The sequence below is a fragment of the Engraulis encrasicolus genome, chromosome 7 (genome assembly GCF_034702125.1).
Source record: "Engraulis encrasicolus isolate BLACKSEA-1 chromosome 7, IST_EnEncr_1.0, whole genome shotgun sequence".
In the NCBI taxonomy this organism is placed as follows: domain Eukaryota; kingdom Metazoa; phylum Chordata; class Actinopteri; order Clupeiformes; family Engraulidae; genus Engraulis; species Engraulis encrasicolus.
This window is the reverse complement of record NC_085863.1, coordinates 135,001-147,639: the sequence shown is the minus strand read 5'-3', so window position 1 is coordinate 147,639 and position 12,639 is coordinate 135,001. Positions and strand designations below refer to the sequence as shown.

The 12,639-nt window shown below is 44.2% G+C and overlaps 1 long non-coding RNA gene across 1 annotated transcript; it reads left to right on the top strand.

The window, feature by feature from the left end:
- The first annotated feature begins 993 nt into the window (after window positions 1-993).
- LOC134452324 (uncharacterized) lies at window positions 994-3,989 on the top strand. Its single transcript, XR_010035439.1, has 3 exons — window positions 994-1,504; window positions 2,773-2,853; window positions 3,656-3,989. It is a non-coding gene; the product is annotated as an uncharacterized LOC134452324 (long non-coding RNA).
- Window positions 3,990-12,639: the final 8,650 nt, after the last annotated feature.

Here is a 12,639-nt window from a genome sequence, read left to right as displayed (position 1 = left end):
AGTGTGAAAATGTGCTTGAGTCCAGCTACTATATACGTGGGACTTACAAGCAAGTGCTTTTATACCGTCACACTCAGCAGTGGCTATTCAGGATTTTGATCTTCGGGTCTCTTCAGCTGTGAAATGGGTACTCCAACCAATAGAATATGAATATTCACCCGTGTAGAGTATGGGTGTCTAGTCTTCACCTGTGAGATGGGTACTTCACTGCCGCACCACCAATGTGACCTCAAGGGCAGCAGAGTAGCGTCCTCTCTTGAGGAAAATAAACAGGAGCAGCCCAAGAGGAAACACACACAGGAGCCTGCACAGGAGGGCAGGGCCATAGACTCTGTGTGTGTGTGTGTGTGTGTGTGTGTGTGTGTGTGTGTGTGTGTGTGTGTGTGTGTGTGTGTGTGTGTGTGTGTGTGTGTGTGTGTGTGCGCGAGCGTACGTGCGAGTGTGCGTCCAGGACCCCGATGCCTTGTGTCACTATGGCGCCACACACTCACACATCACATACTCAAACTCTCTGTCTTTCTCTGTATCTGTCTGCATCTGGCTTCCTCACTGCACTTACGGCTGGCTTGTCAGCTGCCTCTTATGTCATTACAAGACCAGCTAGAGCGTCCTGAATTACCTCGGCACCCTGACACACATCTGCTCTTTAATATAAATGGTGTTGGGCCCTCAGTCACTCTTTCTCTCTCTGTCTCTGTCTCTCTCTCTCTCTCTCTCTCTCTCTCTCTCTCTCTCTCTCTCTCTCTTCCCCTCCTCCGCATCAATGACAGGCCTGTACCTGTGCTTTTTGTTGCTCTTGACAGCGTATACAAAGTGCCAGGTGGGCTGGAGGTGGGCATCAGATCACACTCAGGTAGAGGGTAGAAGACATGGGCTACTCAATGGTATTCAATACCTACAGAACAGGAGCATGCTATTCAATGGTATTCAATACAGAGATAACAGGAGCATGCTATTCAATGGTATTCAATACAGAGATAACAGGAGCATCCCTTACGGAAGGAAAATATACTGCAATATACTACAATTTATACTGCAATACATTAGAAAATATATCACAATATATCACAAACACGCTCATATATTTGAAAATATATAGCAATATATTATTGAACAACATATTACTATATATTGATCCATATATTTTAAAATATATGGCTGGCAAAACAAAACTGTATTCCACTATTCAGTCTGTATTTCTTGATGTTTTTAGTTCAGCAAGCACATTTTGCACGACATTGGACATTTACTCAACATTATAAAGTAATTTTAGGTGGACCATATATGGCCATATATAATAATATATTGATCAATATACAGGAGTCTCTGATTGAATCATCTCAGCTCTCATATCACGTATGACGCGCCTACGTCACGTCGTCACAACCTGAAGCTAAAGTGGCGAGAGAGCCGTCTCGGCTCGAGCGCGGTCCGGATTTTAGCTCCACACTGTCGCCAGCCAGACTCCCCACCACAGTGACACAAACCAACCAGCCGCCTCGAGGTAAGTTATAAAGAGAAGTTTGTTAATTTGTTAACATAAATACACAAGCATATAGTCTGAAACGTCTACAGTGGTTGATGTGCAAAGTTTAGCCAAGTGGTTATCGAAGTTGGATGTTTGTTCATTTTTCCCCCAAGGACTAGAAATACGTTATTTTTTTGAATTTCCCGCGCTACCAAGCTATTGTAAGCTTACTACTAGCGATATTTGCGTTGTCGAAATGGTGTGTAGTTCTCATTGACAGTAGGTCTGGTTCTACACATCTTGAAAACGTAAACGTAATACTTGGGTCGATATTATATGGTTGTAGTGGTCAATTTCAGGTGAGCCCACTTTATTTTGCTTGTCAGAGAACGTTAGCAACATCTATCTGGCTAATACTGCTGAGCCCCAACGTCAGCCTAGAAAGCCAGGCCTCAGTTAATTAGCCGCCTAGCTTACTCGGCTAACGCAAGGGAATCAAAGCAGAAGTGAAGTGCGACAAGATCTAAATGCACATCGCTAACTTGCTTAAAAATGGGCACTACAGTATAGTAAAACGAGGCAATGTCCTGCATTATTTTTGGTAAAGCATAGCTGTTGCTGCTTCGGTTTTCCCATTGTGGTAACATCAATAGGTTTTTTTGAGTAACTTGCTCACGAACTAACTGCACTGTCCCGTTCTTGTAGAGCTATTGTTAGAGGTTAACGAAGCCTTGTCGTCAAATTGGTGAATTTCAAAACGGTAGCCTACACGTCGTTGTCTTCGGCTACTCTGTGATAGTTCGGAGTTTTCTTAGCTCACAGCAATTGCATTCATTGAGTCATGTTGGTGTTCATGTTTACTCTTAAACGAATGCGCGAGTCATTCTTGTTCATCGGAATTCATTCTCGCCAGTTACATGCATGAGTTTAAGTCTTCCTTCGATTCATCATCTTCATAAAAGAGTGCCTTCGTGCCAAGAACAGACGTGCAACTGTTAACGATGCTGGCTGCTGCGATTTCAATGTCTTATCTTCCCTGTTGTCGGGACGAGACACAGAGTGCCACTACGACGCTCTGCCACTGCGAGCTAGAATGCTGTAGTTCCACCAGTCTACCGAACTCCCCCCCCCCCCCCCCCCCCCCCCCCCCCCCCCCCCCCCCCCCCCTCCTCCCCCCCGATTTAGCTCACAATTCTGACAATGATATAGAAGTGATGAGCTTGGTGGGTATCCTTGTGCCTATTTAAGGTTAAGTGTGTGAGTGAATGTTAATTTTCTGTTGCTCTTTTAACTTTTTTTTGCAGAGGTTGCTGAAGAGGTATGCAGCGATGGTCTGGAGGAAAAAATAGTCACATGGACTGGTGTGCATTCCAGTACCTAAAATGGTAAGCAATACTGTGCCTTTACTATGCTCACTCACTGGTGATCATGCACTAAATGGGGAATACATCTATCTGAACTTTGGGAGGAGGTTCAGACTCCCTTGGTGCAAATATAATCGTTTCAAAAAATCCTTTATACCTCATTCAATCAAGCTACTGAATAAACCGGGAATAAGAGAGATTGAGTGGGACAAAATGGACCTCTGCAGCTAGTGTTGGTACTGCTGGTGGGGATGGAAGCTAGGGTAAAAGTTGGGAGGGGGATATGTAGACATGAATGTATCCCTGTTTTTATTATTTTTATGTTAATTATGGAATGGATGTAACCTAGTTATTTATTGCAGGGTGAAGGTGTGGTTGGTTGTAGGACGGTGTGTGTGTGTGTGTGTGTGTGTGTGTGTGTGGGGTTACTGAGCTGTGTGTGTGTGTGGTGTCTGGGCGGGGGGGGTGTCTGGACTGGATGGGTCAGGGGCAGTGGGTTAGGACATCCAGATTTAGAGTTTACTTGAGCTACATTATTAACTGCACATTGAATGTGTGAAACTTGCTGATGTAACATGTTACATTCAAGGGTTCATTGGGCTAAATGTGGTTAAAATCATTGACCTGGGTTTACAAAGCTGGGCAATGTTGGGCACTTGTTTCAGACTATTGAAAGGAAGGAGTATGAGAATGTAACACAATGCTTAACATGAAAAATAAAACCCTTCATGAACCAACGGTGTATTTGGCCCCAAACTAGTGGCATACCCTTCAAGTTTCAATGGGTTAGAGAGTTAACATTCTTTTTACTTTACTTTTGCAGATGCTGTTGCTCAGGCACATCCAGGTGCGAGGATGGGGGAGATCCGGATGTCGCTAAATAAAAGAATCTGTGAACTGCTTCACCAAGAGAAAAAGAAGTCCATGGACAGGCCTATGAGCCCTCTTGTTGACCTTGAGTGACTGAGGCTGCGGGCGGTCTGCCCCTGAATTCACCTTCACTTTCTTTTCTTTTTTTAAAAAATATATCTGAAGGTGTGTGTGTGTGTGTGTGCGCGCGCGCGCGGGTGTGTGTGTGTGGGCGCGGGCACGCGTATGTGTTTGTGTGTGTGTGCACGCGTGCATGTGTGCCAGTGCTTTATGTGAGGTGTTTTGCTTACCGGCCACAGCCACAGTTTTTTTGTTTTGTTTTTGTTTTATTTGGGGTTTTTTTGTTGTTTTTTGGTTGTTTTTTTAATATATTTCTGCATTTGCATTAAGTACAAGTTACTGGCCAAAGTGGGAGACTGAAATTGTTACTGGCCACAGGCAAGTTTCACCAGCATTTGGCCTGTTGGCCGGTGTCGTTGTCAAGTCGTTTCCCTGCCTGTCTGCCCCTCTGTCTCTGCATGTGTGAGCGGTGGTGTTAAAGGGTCGGTTGGTTTCATGTTTTTAATAAACCAATGTCAACAGTTGAATGAATTGAATTGATGTTTGGTCATTGTTGTAATTACATTACTTCATAAATGCCTTGTATAAAGTACGTTACAGTATATTGTGTAGTGTAATGCAATACATAAGTCAATATATGATTTAATTAATAAGCCATATACTATGGGATATAATCCAATATATGCAACAGTATACTTTACAGTATAATGCAATACATAAATCAATATATGATTCATCAATAAGCCATATATTATGGGATATAATTCAATATATGCAGTAATATACTGTACAGTATAATGCAATACATTAATCAGTAGGCTATATGATTCATCAATAAGCCATATATTATGGGGTATAATTATATATATGCAGTAATATACTGTACAGTATAATGCAATACATAAATCAATATATGATTCATCAATAAGCCATATACTATGGGGTATAATTCAATATATGCAACAATATATTGTACAGTATAATACAATACATAAATCAATATATGATTTATCAATAAGTCATATACTATATGGGATATAATTCCATATATCCAACAATATATTTCACAGTATAATGCAATACATAAGTCAATATACGAAAACGGCAATAATGTCTATATTCTCGTATACCGCAAAATATATCACTTTATATTGTGCAATATACTGCTGTACAATATAAAATGATATATTGGCAAACAATATATTGTAGTATATTATAATATATTTTCATTTCATATATTCAAAAATATATTTTCCTTCCGTAAGGGATGCTATTCAATGGTATTCAATTCAACACTTTTGACTCCTGAGCTTTGGCAGCCCATCAGAAATAAATGCCTGTGCACTTGTGACTTATGTAGAACTATCTAATGTTGCTACCGGCACACATGCAAACCAAACTATTAACTACAACAGTGTCATCATTATCTGCAAATTTTAAACAATGTAGACTCAAGGCTTGCCTACTGGGGTACTACACATGCAAACGGATGCCATTTTTATGACTATATGTTTTTTTCTTTGCGAATGCCAAGATGAATAGTTTTTACCTTTTACGATTTTAAACCCAAATTTATTTGTAATAATGTTCCTACATAGCACTTTGTCTGGAAATGCATTTATAATGCTGTGTATTAACAGGTTAAAATGCATGCATATGTCAGATTGTAATTGTGTGGGGTGTGCACATGCATAGGTCAGATTATGATTGTGTACGGTGTGCACATGGGTAGCCTATGTCAGATTGTAATTGTGTGCGGTGTGCACATGGGTAGCCTATGTCAGATTGTAATTGTGTGCGGTGTGCACATGGGTAGCCTATGTCAGATTGTAATTGTGTGCGGTGTGCACATGGGTAGCCTATGTCAGATTGTAATTGTGTGCGGTGTGCACATGGGTAGCCTATGTCAGATTGTGATTGTGTGCGGTGTGCACATGGGTAGCCTATGTCAGATTGTAATTGTGTGCGGTGTGCACATGGGTAGCCTATGTCAGATTGTGATTGTGTGCGGTGTGCACATGGGTAGCCTATGTCAGATTGTGATTGTGTGCGGTGTGCACATGGGTAGCCTATGTCAGATTGTGATTGTGTGCGGTGTGCACAGATGTTCTGAGATGCATCTCAGTCATGAGCTACCTCAAGTCAAGTCAAGTCAAGTAGGTTTTATTGTCAATTTCTTTACATGCACTGGTCATACAAAGAATTTGAAATTACATTTCTTGCTTTCCCATACAGACATAGACTAAATCTAGGTAAGGACATAGACAGTATAGACATAGACAGTACTTATACATGGACTTAAGACAGTATGGACATAGACAGTGCTCATACAGACATTTAAAGTGCAAGACTGGACAACAGAAGACTTGTAGAGAACATACATTAAGAGGTATTGTTGTGCTTTTGTGCTTTTCCTAAAAGGTCCTTTATAGCGTTCTGACATGGTAATAGTAGCATTTGAAGAAAATAAATATTAAAAAGGTCTGTCAAGTACACCAGCAGTGTGTGTGTGTGTGTGTGTGTGTGTGTGTGTGTGTGTGTGTGTGTGTGTGTGTGTGTGTGTGTGTGTGTGTGTGTGTGTGTGTGTGTGTGTGTGTGTGTGTGTGTGTGTGTGTGTGTGTGTGTGTATGTATGTGTGTGTGCGTATGTGTTTAGTGCAGGTAGAAAGTGCGGTGTGCGTCTGTGTGTGTGTTCGTGTGTCTGTGTGTGTGTGTGTGTGTGTGTGTGTGTGTGTGTGTGTGTGTGTGTGTGTGTGTGTCAGTGTGTGTCAGTGTGTGTATGTTTGGGTTTAGTGCAGAAAGTGCAGTGTGTGTGTGTGTGTGTGTGTGTGTGTGTGTGTGTGTGTGTGTGTGTGTGTGTGTGTGTGTGTGTGTGTGTGTGTGTGTGTGTGTGTGTGTGTGTGTGTGTGCATGTTTTGAGTTAGTGCAGGTTGAAAGTTCAGTCACAAGTATAGTAGTGCAGGTGGAATGTTCAGTCGCAGATATGGTGGTGGGGGATGGGGGGGGGGGGTTGTCAGTGGCCTTGCTGGCTAGAGGCTGACAGTGGAGGGAGAGTGGGTTGAGTGTTCAGTATCTTGATCGCTTGGTGCTCGCATTGTGCTGCTCGCCAGCCTGGTGGTACGGGTACGGAGGCGCCTGTACCTCTTTCCAGAGGGCAGGAGGCTGAACAGTTTGTGTGTAGGGTGGCTTGTGTCTTTGATGATCATCAGTGCTTTCCGGGTGAGGCGTGTGGTGTAAATGTCCTGCAGGGAGGGGAGTGGTACTCCAATGATCTTCTTCGCTGTGTTCACAACACGCTGGAGTGTCTTCCTGTTTTTCTCCGTGCAGCTTCCTCCCCACACTGTGATGCAGTTGGACACGACGCTCTCTATGGTTCCTCTGTAGAATGTTGTCATGATGGAGGGTGTAGCACTTGCCTTCTTTAGTTTGCGCAGGAAGTAGAGACGCTGATGGGCCTTCTTCGCCAGTGATGTAGTGTTGATGGTCCAAGAGAGGTCGTCGCTGATGTGCACTCCAAGGAACTTGGTGCTGCTCACTCTCTCCACAGCATCGCCGTCGATGGTCAGTGGTGGCAGTTGTTTTTGGACCCTTTGGAAGTTGACAACAATCTCCTTGGTCTTGTTGACATTCAGCAGGAGGTTGTTGTCTTTGCACCATCTGGCCAGCAGGTCTACTTCTTCTACCTATTGCTGCTTCACAGCACAGAGCTAATGAGGAGGCCGCTGCTCAGACCAAAACATGTTAATGGCATTAAGATTAGCATACTGCTTAGACATGTTCAGGCTTTAAGAGTAGTGCTTACACAGCTTTATTTTGTTCAACTTAATCCTCTTGCAAGTCAGTGTTACCCTGTTAACGTGTGCAAGTCAGTGCTATGCTGTTAGCTTGTGCAAGTCAGGATTTGTCCGGACGTGACTAGGTCACTAGTGATGCGCGTCCTCGTTGCCAAACTGCAGTGGGCGCTGCAATGGGACTCACTAGTTTCAGGCCATTTCAAACAAGCGATTTAGCGTTAGGTTTAGGGTTAAGGTTAGGTTTAGGGTTAAGATTATGGACGGTTAGGGGCGGTATGGGCGGTTGTCATGGCGACGAATCAAACGTTGTCGTCAACAAGGACGGGCATCGCTGTTGTGACGTAGGCACGTAATACCGCCTCCGGACGAAACACTCTAATTTCATTGTCCCTGTGCAAGTCAGTGCTACCCTGCTAACGTGTACAAGTCAGTGTTAACCTGTTAACGTGTGCAAGTCAGTGTTACCCTGTTAACGTGTACAAGTCAGTGCTACCCTGTTAGTGTGTGCAAGTCAGTGCTATGCTGTTAGTGTGTGCAAGTCAGTGCTATGCTGTTAGCGTGTGCAAGTCAGTGCTATGCTGTTAACGTGTGCAAGTCAGTGTTATCCTGCTAGCGTGTGCAAGTCAGTGCTATGCTGTTAGCATGTGCAAGTCAGTGCTATGCTGTTAGCATGTGCAAGTCAGTGCTACCCTGTTAGCTTGTGCAAGTCAGTGCTACCCTGTTAGCTTGTGCAAGTCAGTGTTACCCTGCTAGCGTGTGCAAGTCAGTGCTACCCTGCTAGTGTGTGTGTCTGTTATGATCATACTATAATCATGTTGCATGTGCAGCAGCGTAACTTGAGTTGTCCCACCATTATGGAATGAAAACAACAATAACAATAACAACAACAACCACAACACAACACAGAGAGAATGCATGAGACGAGTTTACCGCTTTGGTCTACTGTGTGTGGTGCTCTGCGCTGGCTTGTGTGTGTGTGTGTGTGTGTGTGTGTGTGTGTGTGTGTGTGTGTGTGTGTGTGTGTGTGTGTGTGTGTGTGTGTGTGTGTGTGTGTGTGTGTGTGTGTGTGTGTGTTAAAGGGTGTGGTGGTCTGTGCTTTAGCCGTCCTAGTTAAGTGGACGTACCGGTCTGATAAATCCTTCGAGACATTTTCCTGGTCCGGCAGCCTCGTCCGTTAATAATCTTCTTAGAGCCCTTTACGACCAGCAGTGTTAAAGGTACACGCCCCTGTCATTAAGCACGTGTAGTGGCCAGCAGTGTTAAAGGTACACACCCTGTCATTAAGCACGTGTAGTGGCCAGCCCTGCCCCAGTCATCTCTCCTGCAAGCCATGCCGAGCAGAATCGGCAAGCACTGGATGCAGAGGGGAGTTAACTGCTGCAATATCCTCGGCAACTGGGAACCCCCAGGGAGACATCAGGACACCACCAGGACTTCTCTTGGAGACTGCTCTGACTGAATAATGCACAGTGTAGTGTCATTGCGCTTGTCTCCAGTATAGCCCCCGTCTGTATGTGTAGTGTCATTACCCTTGTCTCCAGTATAGCACCCGTCTGTATGTGTAGTGTCATTGCGCTTGTCTCCAGTATAGCCCCCGTCTGTATGTGTAGTGTCATTGCGCTTGTCTCCAGTATAGCCCCCGTCTGTATGTGTAGTGTCATTGCGCTTGTCTCCAGTATAGCCCCCGTCTGTATGTGTAGTGTCATTACCCCTGTCTCCCATATAGCACCCGTCTGGACAGACAGGCTGCACCTCCACATTAAACACCACCTGGACAGACAGGCTGCACCTCCACATTAAACACCACCTGGACAGACAGGCTGCACCTCCACATTAAACACCACCAGGACAGGCTGGCTGCACCTCCACATTAAACACCACCTGGACAGACAGGCTGCACCTCCACATTAAACGCCACCAGGACAGGCTGGCTGCACCTCCACATTAAACACCACCTGGACAGACAGGCTGCACCTCCACATTAAACACCACCTGGACAGACAGGCTGCACCTCCACATTAAACACCACCTGGACAGACAGGCTGCACCTCCACATTAAACACCATAGAGCTATGAGAAATGTACAAAACCAATTGAGAAATACTGTAAACACCATAGAGCCACCAGGACATACTCTAAATGTATATCTAGTACAATCTTACCTGATCTATGTAATATAAAGTCGAATTTACAACATTTTCCATCCATTCTAAACAACATTTCGCTTCAGAAAACATCCTCAAGAGTGTACTAGTCAATTGACAACATGACAAATCGATTTGACTAGCTTGTCCATACACTATGACACAATGACTAACCATTCTGCTGGCACTGACGCGTTCATTGACACAAAAACTTGGTTTTGAAAGACAAACTAAGGATTTTGAGGAAGAGACTTGGTTTTGCAGGTCATTCATGGTGTTTTGCCATTTGTTAAAGCTGTTTTGAGAATGAATACTGTGTTTTGAAAATTGCGAGAGAGATTCGAGAAATGTACAAAACCAATTGAGAAATACTCTAAACACCATAGAGCCACCAGGACACACAGGCTGAATCCTCCACATTAAACACCATAGAGCTATGACAGGCTGCATCCTGCACATTAAACACCATAGAGCTATGACAGGCTGCATCCTGCACATTAAACACCATAGAGCTATGAGGACAGGCTGGCTGCATCCTCCACACTAAACACCATAGAGCTATGAGGACAGGCTGGCTGCATCCTCCACATTAAACACCATAGAGCTATGAGGACACACAGGCTGCATCCTCCACATTAAACACCATAGAGCTATGACAGGCTGCATCCTGCACATTAAACACCATAGAGCTATGAGGACAGGCTGGCTGCATCCTCCACACTAAACACCATAGAGCTATGAGGACAGGCTGGCTGCATCCTCCACATTAAACACCATAGAGCTATGAGGACACACAGGCTGCACCTCCACATTAAACACCATAGAGCTATGAGGACACACAGGCTGCACCTCCACATTAAACACCATAGAGCTATCAGGAATGGCTGGAAAGGCTGCGTCCTCCACATGGAAACTGCTCTGACTGAATAATGCACAGTGTCATTACCCTTGTCTCCAGTATAGCCCCCGTCTGTATGTGTAGTGTCATTGCCCTTGTCTCCAGTAAAGCCCCCGTCTGTATGTGTAGTGTCATTGCCCTTGTCTCCAGTATAGCCCCCGTCTGTATGTGTAGTGTCATTGCCCTTGTCTCCAATATAGCCCCCGTCTGTATGTGTAGTGTCATTGCGCTTGTCTCCAGTATAGCCCCCGTCTGTATGCTGGAGACCTGGGTGGCCTGTGGCATTTGAATGATAGATGGCCTGGTGATGGAGGACCTGACGGGTGTGAAAGGAAACGTGTCGTCATTATCCAGCGCAGTGTTGCCTCGTCCATCATGCAGTCCACACAGCAGAGCATGAACACATTACACTACACACACCAGAGTGTGAATACATTATAGTAGACACAGCAGAGCATGAATACACCACAGTACACAGCACAACTGCTATAGCGTACACATTACAGTAGACACACAGCAGAACACATTACACTGCACAGTACACCTGATTTACCTGAATACATTACTCTACACAGTACACCTGTTTTACCTGAACACATTACTAGTGTCATGACAAAGTCACATAAGTCATAAACATTATGTCCATGTCATAAACATTTCATGACTGTTGGCCTTGAGTGACATTCGGTTACGGCAAAGACCACCCAAGGCCAACAGTCAAAAAATGTTTATGACATGGATATAATGTTTATGACTTATCTATGCACCAGCACCGGCGTCAAGTAAAGTGTCACCCACAGTACACCTGCTGTAGTTTCAGGAATGCTCTGCTACCTTCGTCAGCCGTGGATGCTGTTTACTGTACTGTGCTGTACTGTGCTGTGCTGTGCTGTGCTGTGCTGTGCTGTACTGTACTGTACTATGCTGTACTGTACTGTGTTGTGCTGTATTGTATTGTACTGTGCTCTACTGTACTGTACTGTGCTGTACTGTACTGTGCTGTGCTGTGCTGTGCTGTACTGTACTGTACTATGCTGTACTGTGCTGTGTTGTGCTGTATTGTGTTGTACTGTGCTCTACTGTACTGTGCTGTATTGTGTTGTACTGTGCTCTACTGTACTGTGCTCTACTGTACTGTGCTCTACTGTACTGTGCTCTACTGTACTGTGCTGTGCTGTACTGTACTGTGCTGTATTGTGCTGTGCTGCATTTTATTAGGATTTTACAGTCAGGGTAGACTCACTTGGAGGGATATGACGGTTGACTTTCTTTTTTAGTGTTTAAATACAAAAGGATAATATTTGATATTTTAAGGGCCATCTGTTTGTTTTATAGTAGGGCAGATTAAGTATTCTGTTGGCTTGTGTGGGTTTATGAGGGGGGCGTTTTATAGACCATTTTGGAGGAGCTGTAAGTGCTATCACATAAAGTTTTTAATTCTCAAAGTACAAATTAATATGTAAACACCCACACCCACACAAACACAATGACACACACTCTCTCTCTCTCTCTCTCTCTCTCTCTCTCTCTCTCTCTCTCTCTCTCTCTCTCTCTCTCTCTCTCTCTCTCACACACACACACACACACACACACACACACACACACACACACACACACACACATACACACACACACACACACACACACACACACACACACACACACAGAGACACAGACACACACATGCGTGTGCATGCACATAGGCGCGCACACACACACATACACACATACACATACACATACACACACACACAGACACAGACACACACAGACACATTCACACTTTCACACACACAGTGTTATTTTAGTTAGCCTAATTGTACCTCAGCTACAAAGCAGACACTGTGTTAGTAGTTGTATTTAACCTTTTGCTCAGTGTGGGATAGTGGTAATACTCTCAGCCTTGAAGCCGCTGCAAACATCCCCAGAGAAAATCACTTTCATTTAGTCAAGAAAAGACACATATCAAAGTCTCGTTATGACAAAACAGACAGGGGCCAATTCCGGCATCAGGTCTGATCATCAATTTAGAGTGGGTCTAT